Consider the following 11,382-nt stretch of genomic DNA (forward strand, 5'->3'; position numbering starts at 1 on the left):
TGTAACGCCTGCAGCACTTGATATTCCCAGGTGGTCTCCCATCCAAGTACTAACCAAGCCCAACATTGCTTAGCTTCTGAGATCAGACGAGATCAGGCTTATTCAAGGTGGTGTGGCCGCAGGCGATTGCATTTCTGCTTTCATGACTTTTATGTTTAGTGAGCTGGGGGTGATTCCTCCAAAATTTCCTTTTGTCCTCCACACATTTCAATTGTAAAATATAATGCCTGCAGCACTTGATATTCCCAGGTGGTCTCCCATCCAAGTACTAACCAAGCCCAACATTGCTTAGCTTCTGAGATCAGACGAGATCAGGCTTATTCAAGGTGGTGTGGCCGCAGGCGATTGCATTTCTGCTTTCATGACTTTTATGTTTAGTGAGCTGGGGGTGATTCCTCCAAAATTTCCTTTTGTCCTCCACACATTTCAATTGTAAAATGTAATGCCTGCAGCACTTGATATTCCCAGGTGGTCTCCCATCCAAGTACTAACCAAGCTCAACATTGCTTAGCTTCTGAGATCAGACGAGATCAGGCTTATTCAAGGTGGTGTGGCCGCAGGCGATTGCATTTCTGCTTTCATGACTTTTATGTTTAGTGAGCTGGGGGTGATTCCTCCAAAATTTCCTTTTGTCCTCCACACATTTCAATTGTAAAATGTAATGCCTGCAGCACTTGATATTCCCAGGTGGTCTCCCATCCAAGTACTAACCAAGCCCAACATTGCTTAGCTTCTGAGATCAGACGAGATCAGGCTTATTCAAGGTGGTGTGGCCGCAGGCGATTGCATTTCTGCTTTCATGACTTTTATGTTTAGTGAGCTGGGGGTGATTCCTCCAAAATGTCCTTTTGTCCTCCACACATTTCAATTGTAAAATGTAATGCCTGCAGCACTTGATATTCCCAGGTGGTCTCCCATCCAAGTACTAACCAAGCCCAACATTGCTTAGCTTCTGAGATCAGGCGAGATCAGGCTTATTCAAGGTGGTGTGGCCGCAGGCGATTGCATTTCTGCTTTCATGACTTTTATGTTTAGTGAGCTGGGGGTGATTCCTCCAAAATTTCCTTTTGTCCTCCACACATTTCAATTGTAAAATGTAATTACAAAAATGTAATGCCTGCAGCACTTGATATTCCCAGGTGGTCTCCCATCCAAGTACTAACCAAGCCCAACATTGCTTAGCTTCTGAGATCAGACGAGATCAGGCTTATTCAAGGGGGTGTGGCCGCAGGCGATTGCATTTCTGCTTTCATGACTTTTATGTTTAGTGAGCTGGGGGTGATTCCTCCAAAATTTCCTTTTGTCCACACATTTCAATTGTAAAATGTAATTACAAAAATGTAATGCCTGCAGCACTTGATATTCCCAGGTGGTCTCCCATCCAAGTACTAACCAAGCCCAACATTGCTTAGCTTCTGAGATCAGGCTTATTCAAGGTGGTGTGGCCGCAGGCGATTGCATTTCTGCTTTCATGACTTTTATGTTTAGTGAGCTGGGGGTGATTCCTCCAAAATTTCCTTTTGTCCTCCACACATTTCAATTGTAAAATGTAATTACAAAAATGTAATGCCTGCAGCACTTGATATTCCCAGGTGGTCTCCCATCCAAGTACTAACCAAGCCCAACATTGCTTAGATTCTGAGATCAGGCTTATTCAAAGTGGTGTGGCCGCAGGCGATTGCATTTCTGCTTTCATGACTTTTATGTTTAGTGAGCTGGGGGTGATTCCTCCAAAATTTCCTTTTGTCCTCCACACATTTCAATTGTAAAATGTAATTACAAAAATGTAATGCCTGCAGCACTTGATATTCCCAGGTGGTCTTCCATTCAAGTACTAACCAAGCCCAACATTGCTTAGCTTCTGAGATCAGGCTTATTCAAGGTGGTGTGGCCGCAGGAGATTGCATTTCTGCTTTCATGACTTTTATGTTTAGTGAGCTGGGGGTGATTCCTCCAAAATTTCCTTTTGTCCTCCACACATTTCAATTGTAAAATGTAATTACAAAAATGTAATGCCTGCAGCACTTGATATTCCCAGGTGGTCTCCCATCCAAGTACTAACCAAGCCCAACATTGCTTAGCTTCTGAGATCAGGCTTATTCAATGTGGTGTGGCCGCAGGCGATTGCATTTCTGCTTTCATGACTTTTATGTTTAGTGAGCTGGGGGTGATTCCTCCAAAATTTCCTTTTGTCCTCCACACATTTCAATTGTAAAATGTAATTACAAAAATGTAATGCCTGCAGCACTTGATATTCCCAGGTGGTCTCCCTTCCAAGTACTAACCAAGCCCAACATTGCTTAGCTTCTGAGATCAGACGAGATCAGGCTTATTCAAGGTGGTGTGGCCACAGGCGATTGCATTTCTGCTTTCATGACTTTTATGTTTAGTGAGCTGGGGGTGATTCCTCCAAAATTTCCTTTTGTCCTCCACACATTTCAATTGTAAAATGTAATTACAAAAATGTAATGCCTGCAGCACTTGATATTCCCAGGTGGTCTCCCATCCAAGTACTAACCAAGCCCAACACTGCTTAGCTTTTGAGATCAGACGAGATCAGGCTTATTCAAGGTGGTGTGGCCGCAGGCGCTTGCATTTCTGCTTTCATGACTTTTATGTTTAGTGAGCTGGGGGTGATTCCTCCAAAATTTCCTTTTGTCCTCCACACATTTCAATTGTAAAATCTAATTACAAAAATGTAATGCCTGCAGCACTTGATATTCCCAGGTGGTCTCCCATCCAAGAACTAACCAAGCCCAACACTGCTTAGCTTCTGAGATCAGACGAGATCAGGCTTATTCAAGGTGGGGTGGCCGCAGGCGATTGCATTTCTGCTTTCATGACTTTTATGTTTAGTGAGCTGGGGGTGATTCCTCCAAAATTTCCTTTTGTCCTCCACACATTTCAATTGTAAAATGTAATTACAAAAATGTAATGCCTGCAGCACTTGATATTCCCAGGTGGTCTCCCATCCAAGTACTAACCAAGCCCAACATTGCTTAGCTTCTGAGATCAGACGAGATCAGGCTTATTCAAGGTGGTGTGGCCGCAGGCGCTTGCATTTCTGCTTTCATGACTTTTATGTTTAGTGAGCTGGGGGTGATTCCTCCAAAATTTCCTTTTGTCCTCCACACATTTCAATTGTAAAATGTAATTACAAAAATGTAATGCCTGCAGCACTTGATATTCCCAGGTGGTCTCCCATCCAAGAACTAACCAAGCCCAACACTGCTTAGCTTCTGAGATCAGGCTTATTCAAGGTGGTGTGGCCGCAGGCGATTGCATTTCTGCTTTCATGACTTTTATGTTTAGTGAGCTGGGGGTGATTCCTCCAAAATTTCCTTTTGTCCTCCACTCATTTCAATTGTAAAATGTAATTACAAAAATGTAATGCCTGCAGCACTTGATAGTCCCAGGTGGTCTCCCATCCAAGTACTAACCAAGCCCAACATTGCTTAGCTTCTGAGATCAGATGAGATCAGGCTTATTCAAGGTGGTGTGGCCGCAGGCGATTGCATTTCTGCTTTCATGACTTTTATGTTTAGTGAGCTGGGGGTGATTCCTCCAAAATTTCCTTTTGTCCTCCACACATTTCAATTGTAAAATGTAATGCCTGCAGCACTTGATATTCCCAGGTGGTCTCCCATCCAAGTACTAACCAAGCCCAACATTGCTTAGCTTCTGAGATCAGACGAGATCAGGCTTATTCAAGGTGGTGTGGCCGCAGGCGAATGCATTTCTGCTTTCATGACTTTTATGTTTAGTGAGCTGGGGGTGATTCCTCCAAAATTTCCTTTTGTCCTCCACACATTTCAATTGTAAAATGTAATGCCTGCAGCACTTGATATTCCCAGGTGGTCTCCCATCCAAGTACTAACCAAGCCCAACATTGCTTAGCTTCTGAGATCAGACGAGATCAGGCTTATTCAAGGTGGTGTGGCCGCAGGCGATTGCATTTCTGCTTTCATGACTTTTATGTTTAGTGAGCTGGGGGTGATTCCTCCAAAATTTCCTTTTGTCCTCCACACATTTCAATTGTAAAATGTAATGCCTGCAGCACTTGATATTCCCAGGTGGTCTCCCATCCAAGTACTAACCAAGCCCAACATTGCTTAGCTTCTGAGATCAGACGAGATCAGGCTTATTCAAGGTGGTGTGGCCACAGGCGATTGCATTTCTGCTTTCATGACTTTTATGTTTAGTGAGCTGGGGGTGATTCCACCAAAATTTCCTTTTGTCCTCCACACATTTCAATTGTAAAATGTAATGCCTGCAGCACTTGATATTCCCAGGTGGTCTCCCATCCAAGTACTAACCAAGCCCAACATTGCTTAGCTTCTGAGATCAGACGAGATCAGGCTTATTCAAGGTGGTGTGGCCGCAGGCGATTGCATTTCTGCTTTCATGACTTTTATGTTTAGTGAGCTGGGGGTGATTCCTCCAAAATTTCCTTTTGTCCTCCACACATTTCAATTGTAAAATGTAATGCCTGCAGCACTGGATATTCCCAGGTGGTCTCCCATCCAAGTACTAACCAAGCCCAACATTGCTTAGCTTCTGAGATCAGGCTTATTCAAGGTGGTGTGGCCGCAGGCGATTGCATTTCTGCTTTCATGACTTTTATGTTTAGGGAGCTGGGGGTGATTCCTCCAAAATTTCCTTTTGTCCTCCACACATTTCAATTGTAAAATGTAATTACAAAAATGTAATGCCTGCAGCACTTGATATTCCCAGGTGGTCTCCCATCCAAGTACTAATCAAGCCCAACATTGCTTAGCTTCTGAGATCAGACGAGATCAGGCTTATTCAAGGTGGTGTGGCCGCAGGCGATTGCATTTCTGCTTTCATGACTTTTATGTTTAGTGAGCTGGGGGTGATTCCTCCAAAATTTCCTTTTGTCCTCCACACATTTCAATTGTAAAATGTAATTACAAAAATGTAATGCCTGCAGCACTTGATATTCCCAGGTGGTCTCCCATCCAAGTACTAACCAAGCCCAACATTGCTTAGCTTCTGAGATCAGACGAGATCAGGCTTATTCAAGGTGGTGTGGCCGCAGGCGATTGCATTTCTGCTTTCATGACTTTTATGTTTAGGGAGCTGGGGGTGATTCCTCCAAAATTTCCTTTTGTCGTCCACACATTTCAATTGTAAAATTTAATTACAAAAATGTAATGCCTGCAGCACTTGATATTCCCAGGTGGTCTCCCATCCAAGTACTAACCAAGCCCAACATTGCTTAGCTTCTGAGATCAGACGAGATCAGGCTTATTCAAGGTGGTGTGGCCGCAGGCGATTGCATTTCTGCTTACATGACTTTTATGTTTAGTGAGCTGGGGGTGATTCCTCCAAAATTTCCTTTTGTCCTCCACACATTTCAATTGTAAAATGTAATTACAAAAATGTAATGCCTGCAGCACTTGATATTCCCAGGTGGTCTCCCATCCAAGTACTAACCAAGCCCAACACTGCTTAGCTTCTGAGATCAGACGAGATCAGGCTTATTCAAGGTTTTGTGGCCGCAGGCGATTGCATTTCTGCTTTCATGACTTTTATGTTTAGGGAGCTGGGGGTGATTCCTCCAAAATTTCCTTTTGTCGTCCACACATTTCAATTGTAAAATGTAATTACAAAAATGTAATGCCTGCAGCACTTGATATTCCCAGGTGGTCTCCCATCCAAGTACTAACCAAGCCCAACATTGCTTAGCTTCTGAGATCAGACGAGATCAGGCTAATTCAAGGTGGTGTGGCCGCAGGCGATTGCAGTTCTGCTTTCATGACTTTTATGTTTAGGGTGCTGGGGGTGATTCCTCCAAAATTTCCTTTTGTCCTCCACACATTTCAATTGTAAAATGTAATGCCTGCAGCACTTGATATTCCCAGGTGGTCTCCCATCCAAGTACTAACCAAGCCCAACATTGCTTAGCTTCTGAGATCAGACGAGATCAGGCTTATTCAAGGTGGTGTGGCCGCAGGCGATTGCATTTCTGCTTTCATGACTTTTATGTTTAGTGAGCTGGGGGTGATTCCTCCAAAATTTCCTTTTGTCCTCCACACATTTCAATTGTAAAATGTAATGCCAGCAGCACTTGATATTCCCAGGTGGTCTCCCATCCAAGTACTAACCAAGCCCAACATTGCTTAGCTTCTGAGATCAGGCTTATTCAAGGTGGTGTGGCCGCAGGCGATTGCATTTCTGCTTTCATGACTTTTATGTTTAGTGAGCTGGGGGTGATTCCTCCAAAATTTCCTTTTGTCCTCCACACATTTCAATTGTAAAATGTAATGCCTGCAGCACTTGATATTCCCAGGTGGTCTCCCATCCAAGTACTAACCAAGCCCAACATTGCTTAGCTTCTGAGATCAGACGAGATCAGGCTTATTCAAGGTGGTGTGGCCGCAGGCGATTGCATTTCTGCTTTCATGACTTTTATGTTTAGTGAGCTGGGGGTGATTCCTCCAAAATTTCCTTTTGTCCTCCACACATTTCAATTGTAAAATGTAATGCCTGCAGCACTTGATATTCCCAGGTGTTCTCCCATCCAAGTACTAACCAAGCCCAACATTGCTTAGCTTCTGAGATCAGACGAGATCAGGCTTATTCAAGGTGGTGTGGCCGCAAGCGATTGCATTTCTGCTTTCATGACTTTTATGTTTAGTGAGCTGGGGGTGATTCCTCCAAAATTTCCTTTTGTCCTCCACACATTTCAATTGTAAAATGTAATTACAAAAATGTAATGCCTGCAGCACTTGATATTCCCAGGTGGTCTCCCATCCAAGTACTAACCAAGCCCAACACTGCTTAGCTTCTGAGATCAGACGAGATCAGGCTTATTCAAGGTGGTGTGGCCGCAGGCGCTTGCATTTCTGCTTTCATGACTTTTATGTTTAGTGAGCTGGGGGTGATTCCTCCAAAATTTCCTTTTGTCCTCCACACATTTCAATTGTAAAATGTAATTACAAAAATGTAATGCCTGCAGCACTTGATATTCCCAGGTGGTCTCCCATCCAAGTACTAACCAAGCCCAACATTGCTTAGCTTCTGAGATCAGACGAGATCAGGCTTATTCAAGGTGGTGTGGCCGCAGGCGATTGCATTTCTGCTTTCATGACTTTTATGTTTAGTGAGCTGGGGGTGATTCCTCCAAAATTTCCTTTTGTCCTCCACACATTTCAATTGTAAAATGTAATGCCTGCAGCACTTGATATTCCCAGGTGGTCTCCCATCCAAGTACTAACCAAGCCCAACATTGCTTAGCTTCTGAGATCAGACGAGATCAGGCTTATTCAAGGTGGTGTGGCCGCAGGCGATTGCATTTCTGATTTCATGACTTTTATGTTTAGTGAGCTGGGGGTGATTCCTCCAAAATTTCCTTTTGTCCTCCACACATTACAATTGTAAAATGTAATGCCTGCAGCACTTGATATTCCCAGGTGGTCTCCCATCCAAGTACTAACCAAGCCCAACATTGCTTAGCTTCTGAGATCAGACGAGATCAGGCTTATTCAAGGTGGTGTGGCCGCAGGCGATTGCATTTCTGCTTTCATGACTTTTATGTTTAGTGAGCTGGGGGTGATTCCTCCAAAATTTCCTTTTGTCCTCCACACATTTCAATTGTAAAATGTAATTACAAAAATGTAATGCCTGCAGCACTTGATATTCCCAGGTGGTCTCCCATCCAAGTACTAACCAAGCCCAACATTGCTTAGCTTCTGAGATCAGACGAGATCAGGCTTATTCAAGGTGGTGTGGCCGCAGGTGAATGCACTTCTGCTTTCATGACTTTTATGTTTTGTGAGCTGGGGGTGATTCCTCCAAAATTTCCTTTTGTCCTCCACACATTTCAATTGTAAAACGTAATGCCTGCAGCACTTGATATTCCCAGGTGGTCTCCCATCCAAGTACTAACCAAGCCCAACATTGCTTAGCTTCTGAGATCAGACGAGATCAGGCTTATTCAAGGTGGTGTGGCCGCAGGCGATTGCATTTCTGCTTTCATGACTTTTATGTTTAGTGAGCTGGGGGTGATTCCTCCAAAATTTCCTTTTGTCCTCCACACATTTCAATTGTAAAATGTAATTACAAAAATGTAATGCCTGCAGCACTTGATATTCCCAGGTGGTCTCCCATCCAAGTACTAACCAAGCCCAACACTGCTTAGCTTCAGAGATCAGGCTTATTCAAGGTGGTGTGGTCGCAGGCGATTGCATTTCTGCTTTCATGACTTTTATGTTTAGGGAGCTGGGGGTGATTCCTACAAAATTTCCTTTTGTCCTCCACACATTTCAATTGTAAAATGTAATTACAAAAATGTAATGCCTGCAGCACTTGATATTCCCAGGTGGTCTCCCATCCAAGTACTAACCAAGCCCAACATTGCTTAGCTTCTGAGATCAGACGAAATCAGGCTTATTCAAGGTGGTGTGGCCGCAGGCGATTGCATTTCTGCTTTCATGACTTTTATGTTTAGGGAGCTGGGGGTGATTCCTCCAAAATTTCCTTTTGTCCTCCACACATTTCAATTGTAAAATGTAATGCCTGCAGCACTTGATATTCCCAGGTGGTCTCCCATCCAAGTACTAACCAAGCCCAACATTGCTTAGCTTCTGAGATCAGACGAGATCAGGCTTATTCAAGGTGGTGTGGCCGCAGGCGATTGAATTTCTGCTTTCATGACTTTTATGTTTAGTGAGCTGGGGGTGATTCCTCCAAAATTTCCTTTTGTCCTCCACACATTTCAATTGTAAAATGTGATGCCTGCAGCACATGATGTTCCCAGGTGGTCTCCCATCCAAGTACTAACCAAGCCCAACATTGCTTAGCTTCTGAGATCAGACGAGATCAGGCTTATTCAAGGTGGTGTGGCCTCAGGCGATTGCATTTCTGCTTTCATGACTTTTATGTTTAGTGAGCTTGGGGTGATTCCTCCAAAATTTCCTTTTGTCCTCCACACATTTCAATTGTAAAATGTAATGCCTGCAGCACTTGATATTCCCAGGTGGTCTCCCATCCAAGTACTAACCAAGCCCAACATTGCTTAGCTTCTGAGATCAGGCGAGATCAGGCTTATTCAAGGTGGTGTGGCCGCAGGCAATTGCATTTCTGCTTTCATGACTTTTATGTTTAGTGAGCTGGGGGTGATTCCTCCAAAATTTCCTTTTGTCCTCCACACATTTCAATTGTAAAATGTAATTACAAAAATGTAATGCCTGCAGCACTTGATATTCCCAGGTGGTTTCCCATCCAAGTACTAACCAATCCCAACACTGCTTAGCTTCTGAGATCAGACGAGATCAGGCTTATTCAAGGTGGTGTGGCCGCAGGCGATTGCATTTCTGCTTTCATGACTTTTATGTTTAGTGAGCTGGGGGTGATCCCTCCAAAATTTCCTTTTGTCCTCCACACATTTCAATTGTAAAATGTAATGCCTGCAGCACTTGATATTCCCAGGTGGTCTCCCATCCAAGTACTAACCAAGCCCAACATTGCTTAGCTTCTGAGATCAGACGAGATCAGGCTTATTCAAGGTGGTGTGGCCGCAGGCAATTGCTTTTCTGCTTTCATGACTTTTATGTTTAGGGAGCTGGGGGTGATTCCTCCAAAATTTCCTTTTGTCCTCCACACATTTCAATTGTAAAATGTAATTACAAAAATGTAATGCCTGCAGCACTTGATATTCCCAGGTGGTTTCCCATCCAAGTACTAACCAATCCCAACACTGCTTAGCTTCTGAGATCAGACGAGATCAGGCTTATTCAAGGTGGTGTGGCCGCAGGCGATTGCATTTCTGCTTTCATGACTTTTATGTTTAGTGAGCTGGGGGTGATTCCTCCAAAATTTCCTTTTGTCCTCCACACATTTCAATTGTAAAATGTAATGCCTGCAGCACTTGATATTCCCAGGTGGTCTCCCATCCAAGTACTAACCAAGCCCAACATTGCTTAGCTTCTGAGATCAGACGAGATCAGGCTTATTCAAGGTGGTGTGGCCGCAGGCGATTGCGTTTCTGCTTTCATGACTTTTATGTTTAGTGAGCTGGGGGTGATTCCTCCAAAATTTCCTTTTGTCCTCCACACATTTCAATTGTAAAATGTAATGCCTGCAGCACTTGATATTCCCAGGTGGTCTCCTATCCAAGTACTAACCAAGCCCAACATTGCTTAGCTTCTGAGATCAGACGAGATCAGGCTTATTCAAGGTGGTGTGGCCGCAGGCGATTGCATTTCTGCTTTCATGACTTTTATGTTTAGTGAGCTGGGGGTGATTCCTCCAAAATTTCCTTTTGTCCTCCACACATTTCAATTGTAAAATGTAATTACAAAAATGTAATGCCTGCAGCACTTGATATTCCCAGGTGGTCTCCCATCCAAGTACTAACCAAGCCCAACATTGCTTAGCTTCTGAGATCAGACGAGATCAGGCTTATTCAAGGTGGTGTGGCCGCAGGCAATTGCATTTCTGCTTTCATGACTTTTATGTTTAGTGAGCTGGGGGTGATTCCTCCAAAATTTCCTTTTGTCCTCCACACATTTCAATTGTAAAATGTAATTACAAAAATGTAATGCCTGCAGCACTTGATATTCCCAGGTGGTCTCCCATCCAAGTACTAATCAAGCCCAACATTGCTTAGCTTCTGAGATCAGGCTTATTCAAGGTGGTGTGGCCGCAGGCGATTGCATTTCTGCTTTCATGACTTTTATGTTTAGGGAGCTGGGGGTGATTCCTCCAAAATTTCCTTTTGTCCTCCACACATTTCAATTGTAAAATGTAATTACAAAAATGTAATGCCTGCAGCACTTGATATTCCCAGGTGGTCTCCCATCCAAGTACTAACCAAGCACAACATTGCTTAGCTTCTGAGATCAGACGAGATCAGGCTTATTCAAGGTGGTGTGGCCGCAGGCGATTGCATTTCTGCTTTCATGACTTTTATGTTTAGTGAGCTGGGGGTGATTCCTCCAAAATTTCCTTTTGTCCTCCACACATTTCAATTGTAAAATGTGATGCCTGCAGCACATGATGTTCCCAGGTGGTCTCCCATCCAAGTACTAACCAAGCCCAACATTGCTTAGCTTCTGAGATCAGACGAGATCAGGCTTATTCAAGGTGGTGTGGCCTCAGGCGATTGCATTTCTGCTTTCATGACTTTTATGTTTAGTGAGCTTGGGGTGATTCCTCCAAAATTTCCTTTTGTCCTCCACACATTTCAATTGTAAAATGTAATGCCTGCAGCACTTGATATTCCCAGGTGGTCTCCCATCCAAGTACTAACCAAGCCCAACATTGCTTAGCTTCTGAGATCAGGCGAGATCAGGCTTATTCAAGGTGGTGTGGCCGCAGGCAATTGCATTTCTGCTTTCATGACTTTTATGTTTAGTG

At 43.7% G+C, this 11,382-nt stretch overlaps 35 non-coding genes and 16 pseudogenes across 35 annotated transcripts; all 51 read right to left on the minus strand.

Moving 5' to 3' along the window:
- Positions 1-5: 5 nt before the first annotated feature.
- LOC131720801 (5S ribosomal RNA) lies at positions 6-124 on the minus strand. Its single transcript, XR_009319698.1, has one exon. It is a non-coding gene; the product is annotated as a 5S ribosomal RNA (ribosomal RNA).
- Positions 125-224: 100 nt separating this feature from the next.
- LOC131719109 (5S ribosomal RNA) lies at positions 225-343 on the minus strand. Its single transcript, XR_009318005.1, has one exon. It is a non-coding gene; the product is annotated as a 5S ribosomal RNA (ribosomal RNA).
- A 100-nt stretch (positions 344-443) lies between these two features.
- Positions 444-562, minus strand: LOC131712277 (5S ribosomal RNA). The gene has a single exon (XR_009314170.1). It is a non-coding gene; the product is annotated as a 5S ribosomal RNA (ribosomal RNA).
- Positions 563-662: 100 nt separating this feature from the next.
- Positions 663-781, minus strand: LOC131719111 (5S ribosomal RNA). The gene has a single exon (XR_009318007.1). It is a non-coding gene; the product is annotated as a 5S ribosomal RNA (ribosomal RNA).
- A 100-nt stretch (positions 782-881) lies between these two features.
- LOC131711626 (5S ribosomal RNA) lies at positions 882-1,000 on the minus strand. Its single transcript, XR_009313512.1, has one exon. It is a non-coding gene; the product is annotated as a 5S ribosomal RNA (ribosomal RNA).
- Positions 1,001-1,114: 114 nt separating this feature from the next.
- Positions 1,115-1,233, minus strand: LOC131710279 (5S ribosomal RNA). Its single transcript, XR_009312151.1, has one exon. It is a non-coding gene; the product is annotated as a 5S ribosomal RNA (ribosomal RNA).
- Positions 1,234-1,344: 111 nt separating this feature from the next.
- Positions 1,345-1,453, minus strand: LOC131715133 (5S ribosomal RNA; annotated as a pseudogene).
- A 114-nt stretch (positions 1,454-1,567) lies between these two features.
- LOC131714145 (5S ribosomal RNA) lies at positions 1,568-1,676 on the minus strand (annotated as a pseudogene).
- A 114-nt stretch (positions 1,677-1,790) lies between these two features.
- LOC131716319 (5S ribosomal RNA) lies at positions 1,791-1,899 on the minus strand (annotated as a pseudogene).
- Positions 1,900-2,013: 114 nt separating this feature from the next.
- Positions 2,014-2,122, minus strand: LOC131714148 (5S ribosomal RNA; annotated as a pseudogene).
- A 114-nt stretch (positions 2,123-2,236) lies between these two features.
- On the minus strand, positions 2,237-2,355 carry LOC131712166 (5S ribosomal RNA). Its single transcript, XR_009314057.1, has one exon. It is a non-coding gene; the product is annotated as a 5S ribosomal RNA (ribosomal RNA).
- A 114-nt stretch (positions 2,356-2,469) lies between these two features.
- Positions 2,470-2,588, minus strand: LOC131712163 (5S ribosomal RNA). The gene has a single exon (XR_009314054.1). It is a non-coding gene; the product is annotated as a 5S ribosomal RNA (ribosomal RNA).
- A 114-nt stretch (positions 2,589-2,702) lies between these two features.
- Positions 2,703-2,821, minus strand: LOC131713663 (5S ribosomal RNA; annotated as a pseudogene).
- Positions 2,822-2,935: 114 nt separating this feature from the next.
- Positions 2,936-3,054, minus strand: LOC131719112 (5S ribosomal RNA). The gene has a single exon (XR_009318008.1). It is a non-coding gene; the product is annotated as a 5S ribosomal RNA (ribosomal RNA).
- Positions 3,055-3,168: 114 nt separating this feature from the next.
- Positions 3,169-3,277, minus strand: LOC131716208 (5S ribosomal RNA; annotated as a pseudogene).
- Positions 3,278-3,391: 114 nt separating this feature from the next.
- Positions 3,392-3,510, minus strand: LOC131712139 (5S ribosomal RNA). Its single transcript, XR_009314029.1, has one exon. It is a non-coding gene; the product is annotated as a 5S ribosomal RNA (ribosomal RNA).
- A 100-nt stretch (positions 3,511-3,610) lies between these two features.
- On the minus strand, positions 3,611-3,729 carry LOC131719113 (5S ribosomal RNA). Its single transcript, XR_009318009.1, has one exon. It is a non-coding gene; the product is annotated as a 5S ribosomal RNA (ribosomal RNA).
- Positions 3,730-3,829: 100 nt separating this feature from the next.
- On the minus strand, positions 3,830-3,948 carry LOC131719114 (5S ribosomal RNA). The gene has a single exon (XR_009318010.1). It is a non-coding gene; the product is annotated as a 5S ribosomal RNA (ribosomal RNA).
- Positions 3,949-4,048: 100 nt separating this feature from the next.
- On the minus strand, positions 4,049-4,167 carry LOC131710158 (5S ribosomal RNA). The gene has a single exon (XR_009312027.1). It is a non-coding gene; the product is annotated as a 5S ribosomal RNA (ribosomal RNA).
- A 100-nt stretch (positions 4,168-4,267) lies between these two features.
- Positions 4,268-4,386, minus strand: LOC131719115 (5S ribosomal RNA). Its single transcript, XR_009318011.1, has one exon. It is a non-coding gene; the product is annotated as a 5S ribosomal RNA (ribosomal RNA).
- Positions 4,387-4,486: 100 nt separating this feature from the next.
- LOC131715367 (5S ribosomal RNA) lies at positions 4,487-4,595 on the minus strand (annotated as a pseudogene).
- Positions 4,596-4,709: 114 nt separating this feature from the next.
- On the minus strand, positions 4,710-4,828 carry LOC131717100 (5S ribosomal RNA). The gene has a single exon (XR_009315985.1). It is a non-coding gene; the product is annotated as a 5S ribosomal RNA (ribosomal RNA).
- A 114-nt stretch (positions 4,829-4,942) lies between these two features.
- Positions 4,943-5,061, minus strand: LOC131719117 (5S ribosomal RNA). The gene has a single exon (XR_009318013.1). It is a non-coding gene; the product is annotated as a 5S ribosomal RNA (ribosomal RNA).
- A 114-nt stretch (positions 5,062-5,175) lies between these two features.
- On the minus strand, positions 5,176-5,294 carry LOC131719118 (5S ribosomal RNA). The gene has a single exon (XR_009318014.1). It is a non-coding gene; the product is annotated as a 5S ribosomal RNA (ribosomal RNA).
- A 114-nt stretch (positions 5,295-5,408) lies between these two features.
- Positions 5,409-5,527, minus strand: LOC131714182 (5S ribosomal RNA; annotated as a pseudogene).
- A 114-nt stretch (positions 5,528-5,641) lies between these two features.
- On the minus strand, positions 5,642-5,760 carry LOC131710310 (5S ribosomal RNA). Its single transcript, XR_009312182.1, has one exon. It is a non-coding gene; the product is annotated as a 5S ribosomal RNA (ribosomal RNA).
- A 100-nt stretch (positions 5,761-5,860) lies between these two features.
- LOC131719119 (5S ribosomal RNA) lies at positions 5,861-5,979 on the minus strand. Its single transcript, XR_009318015.1, has one exon. It is a non-coding gene; the product is annotated as a 5S ribosomal RNA (ribosomal RNA).
- A 100-nt stretch (positions 5,980-6,079) lies between these two features.
- On the minus strand, positions 6,080-6,188 carry LOC131715648 (5S ribosomal RNA; annotated as a pseudogene).
- Positions 6,189-6,288: 100 nt separating this feature from the next.
- On the minus strand, positions 6,289-6,407 carry LOC131719120 (5S ribosomal RNA). The gene has a single exon (XR_009318016.1). It is a non-coding gene; the product is annotated as a 5S ribosomal RNA (ribosomal RNA).
- A 100-nt stretch (positions 6,408-6,507) lies between these two features.
- LOC131713256 (5S ribosomal RNA) lies at positions 6,508-6,626 on the minus strand (annotated as a pseudogene).
- A 114-nt stretch (positions 6,627-6,740) lies between these two features.
- On the minus strand, positions 6,741-6,859 carry LOC131710068 (5S ribosomal RNA). The gene has a single exon (XR_009311938.1). It is a non-coding gene; the product is annotated as a 5S ribosomal RNA (ribosomal RNA).
- A 114-nt stretch (positions 6,860-6,973) lies between these two features.
- Positions 6,974-7,092, minus strand: LOC131719121 (5S ribosomal RNA). Its single transcript, XR_009318017.1, has one exon. It is a non-coding gene; the product is annotated as a 5S ribosomal RNA (ribosomal RNA).
- Positions 7,093-7,192: 100 nt separating this feature from the next.
- Positions 7,193-7,311, minus strand: LOC131719122 (5S ribosomal RNA). Its single transcript, XR_009318018.1, has one exon. It is a non-coding gene; the product is annotated as a 5S ribosomal RNA (ribosomal RNA).
- A 100-nt stretch (positions 7,312-7,411) lies between these two features.
- LOC131719123 (5S ribosomal RNA) lies at positions 7,412-7,530 on the minus strand. Its single transcript, XR_009318019.1, has one exon. It is a non-coding gene; the product is annotated as a 5S ribosomal RNA (ribosomal RNA).
- Positions 7,531-7,644: 114 nt separating this feature from the next.
- LOC131710842 (5S ribosomal RNA) lies at positions 7,645-7,763 on the minus strand. Its single transcript, XR_009312724.1, has one exon. It is a non-coding gene; the product is annotated as a 5S ribosomal RNA (ribosomal RNA).
- A 100-nt stretch (positions 7,764-7,863) lies between these two features.
- On the minus strand, positions 7,864-7,982 carry LOC131719124 (5S ribosomal RNA). The gene has a single exon (XR_009318020.1). It is a non-coding gene; the product is annotated as a 5S ribosomal RNA (ribosomal RNA).
- Positions 7,983-8,096: 114 nt separating this feature from the next.
- Positions 8,097-8,205, minus strand: LOC131716388 (5S ribosomal RNA; annotated as a pseudogene).
- Positions 8,206-8,319: 114 nt separating this feature from the next.
- LOC131710906 (5S ribosomal RNA) lies at positions 8,320-8,438 on the minus strand. The gene has a single exon (XR_009312789.1). It is a non-coding gene; the product is annotated as a 5S ribosomal RNA (ribosomal RNA).
- Positions 8,439-8,538: 100 nt separating this feature from the next.
- On the minus strand, positions 8,539-8,657 carry LOC131719125 (5S ribosomal RNA). Its single transcript, XR_009318021.1, has one exon. It is a non-coding gene; the product is annotated as a 5S ribosomal RNA (ribosomal RNA).
- A 100-nt stretch (positions 8,658-8,757) lies between these two features.
- Positions 8,758-8,876, minus strand: LOC131713637 (5S ribosomal RNA; annotated as a pseudogene).
- Positions 8,877-8,976: 100 nt separating this feature from the next.
- LOC131711627 (5S ribosomal RNA) lies at positions 8,977-9,095 on the minus strand. Its single transcript, XR_009313513.1, has one exon. It is a non-coding gene; the product is annotated as a 5S ribosomal RNA (ribosomal RNA).
- A 114-nt stretch (positions 9,096-9,209) lies between these two features.
- Positions 9,210-9,328, minus strand: LOC131713727 (5S ribosomal RNA; annotated as a pseudogene).
- A 100-nt stretch (positions 9,329-9,428) lies between these two features.
- LOC131719126 (5S ribosomal RNA) lies at positions 9,429-9,547 on the minus strand. Its single transcript, XR_009318022.1, has one exon. It is a non-coding gene; the product is annotated as a 5S ribosomal RNA (ribosomal RNA).
- Positions 9,548-9,661: 114 nt separating this feature from the next.
- Positions 9,662-9,780, minus strand: LOC131713728 (5S ribosomal RNA; annotated as a pseudogene).
- A 100-nt stretch (positions 9,781-9,880) lies between these two features.
- LOC131719128 (5S ribosomal RNA) lies at positions 9,881-9,999 on the minus strand. Its single transcript, XR_009318024.1, has one exon. It is a non-coding gene; the product is annotated as a 5S ribosomal RNA (ribosomal RNA).
- Positions 10,000-10,099: 100 nt separating this feature from the next.
- On the minus strand, positions 10,100-10,218 carry LOC131711887 (5S ribosomal RNA). The gene has a single exon (XR_009313776.1). It is a non-coding gene; the product is annotated as a 5S ribosomal RNA (ribosomal RNA).
- A 114-nt stretch (positions 10,219-10,332) lies between these two features.
- On the minus strand, positions 10,333-10,451 carry LOC131719129 (5S ribosomal RNA). Its single transcript, XR_009318025.1, has one exon. It is a non-coding gene; the product is annotated as a 5S ribosomal RNA (ribosomal RNA).
- Positions 10,452-10,565: 114 nt separating this feature from the next.
- LOC131714301 (5S ribosomal RNA) lies at positions 10,566-10,674 on the minus strand (annotated as a pseudogene).
- Positions 10,675-10,788: 114 nt separating this feature from the next.
- On the minus strand, positions 10,789-10,907 carry LOC131712640 (5S ribosomal RNA). The gene has a single exon (XR_009314531.1). It is a non-coding gene; the product is annotated as a 5S ribosomal RNA (ribosomal RNA).
- A 100-nt stretch (positions 10,908-11,007) lies between these two features.
- LOC131713638 (5S ribosomal RNA) lies at positions 11,008-11,126 on the minus strand (annotated as a pseudogene).
- A 100-nt stretch (positions 11,127-11,226) lies between these two features.
- On the minus strand, positions 11,227-11,345 carry LOC131711628 (5S ribosomal RNA). Its single transcript, XR_009313514.1, has one exon. It is a non-coding gene; the product is annotated as a 5S ribosomal RNA (ribosomal RNA).
- Positions 11,346-11,382: the final 37 nt, after the last annotated feature.

The sequence above is a fragment of the Acipenser ruthenus genome, chromosome 44, assembly GCF_902713425.1.
Source record: "Acipenser ruthenus chromosome 44, fAciRut3.2 maternal haplotype, whole genome shotgun sequence".
Classification (NCBI taxonomy): domain Eukaryota; kingdom Metazoa; phylum Chordata; class Actinopteri; order Acipenseriformes; family Acipenseridae; genus Acipenser; species Acipenser ruthenus.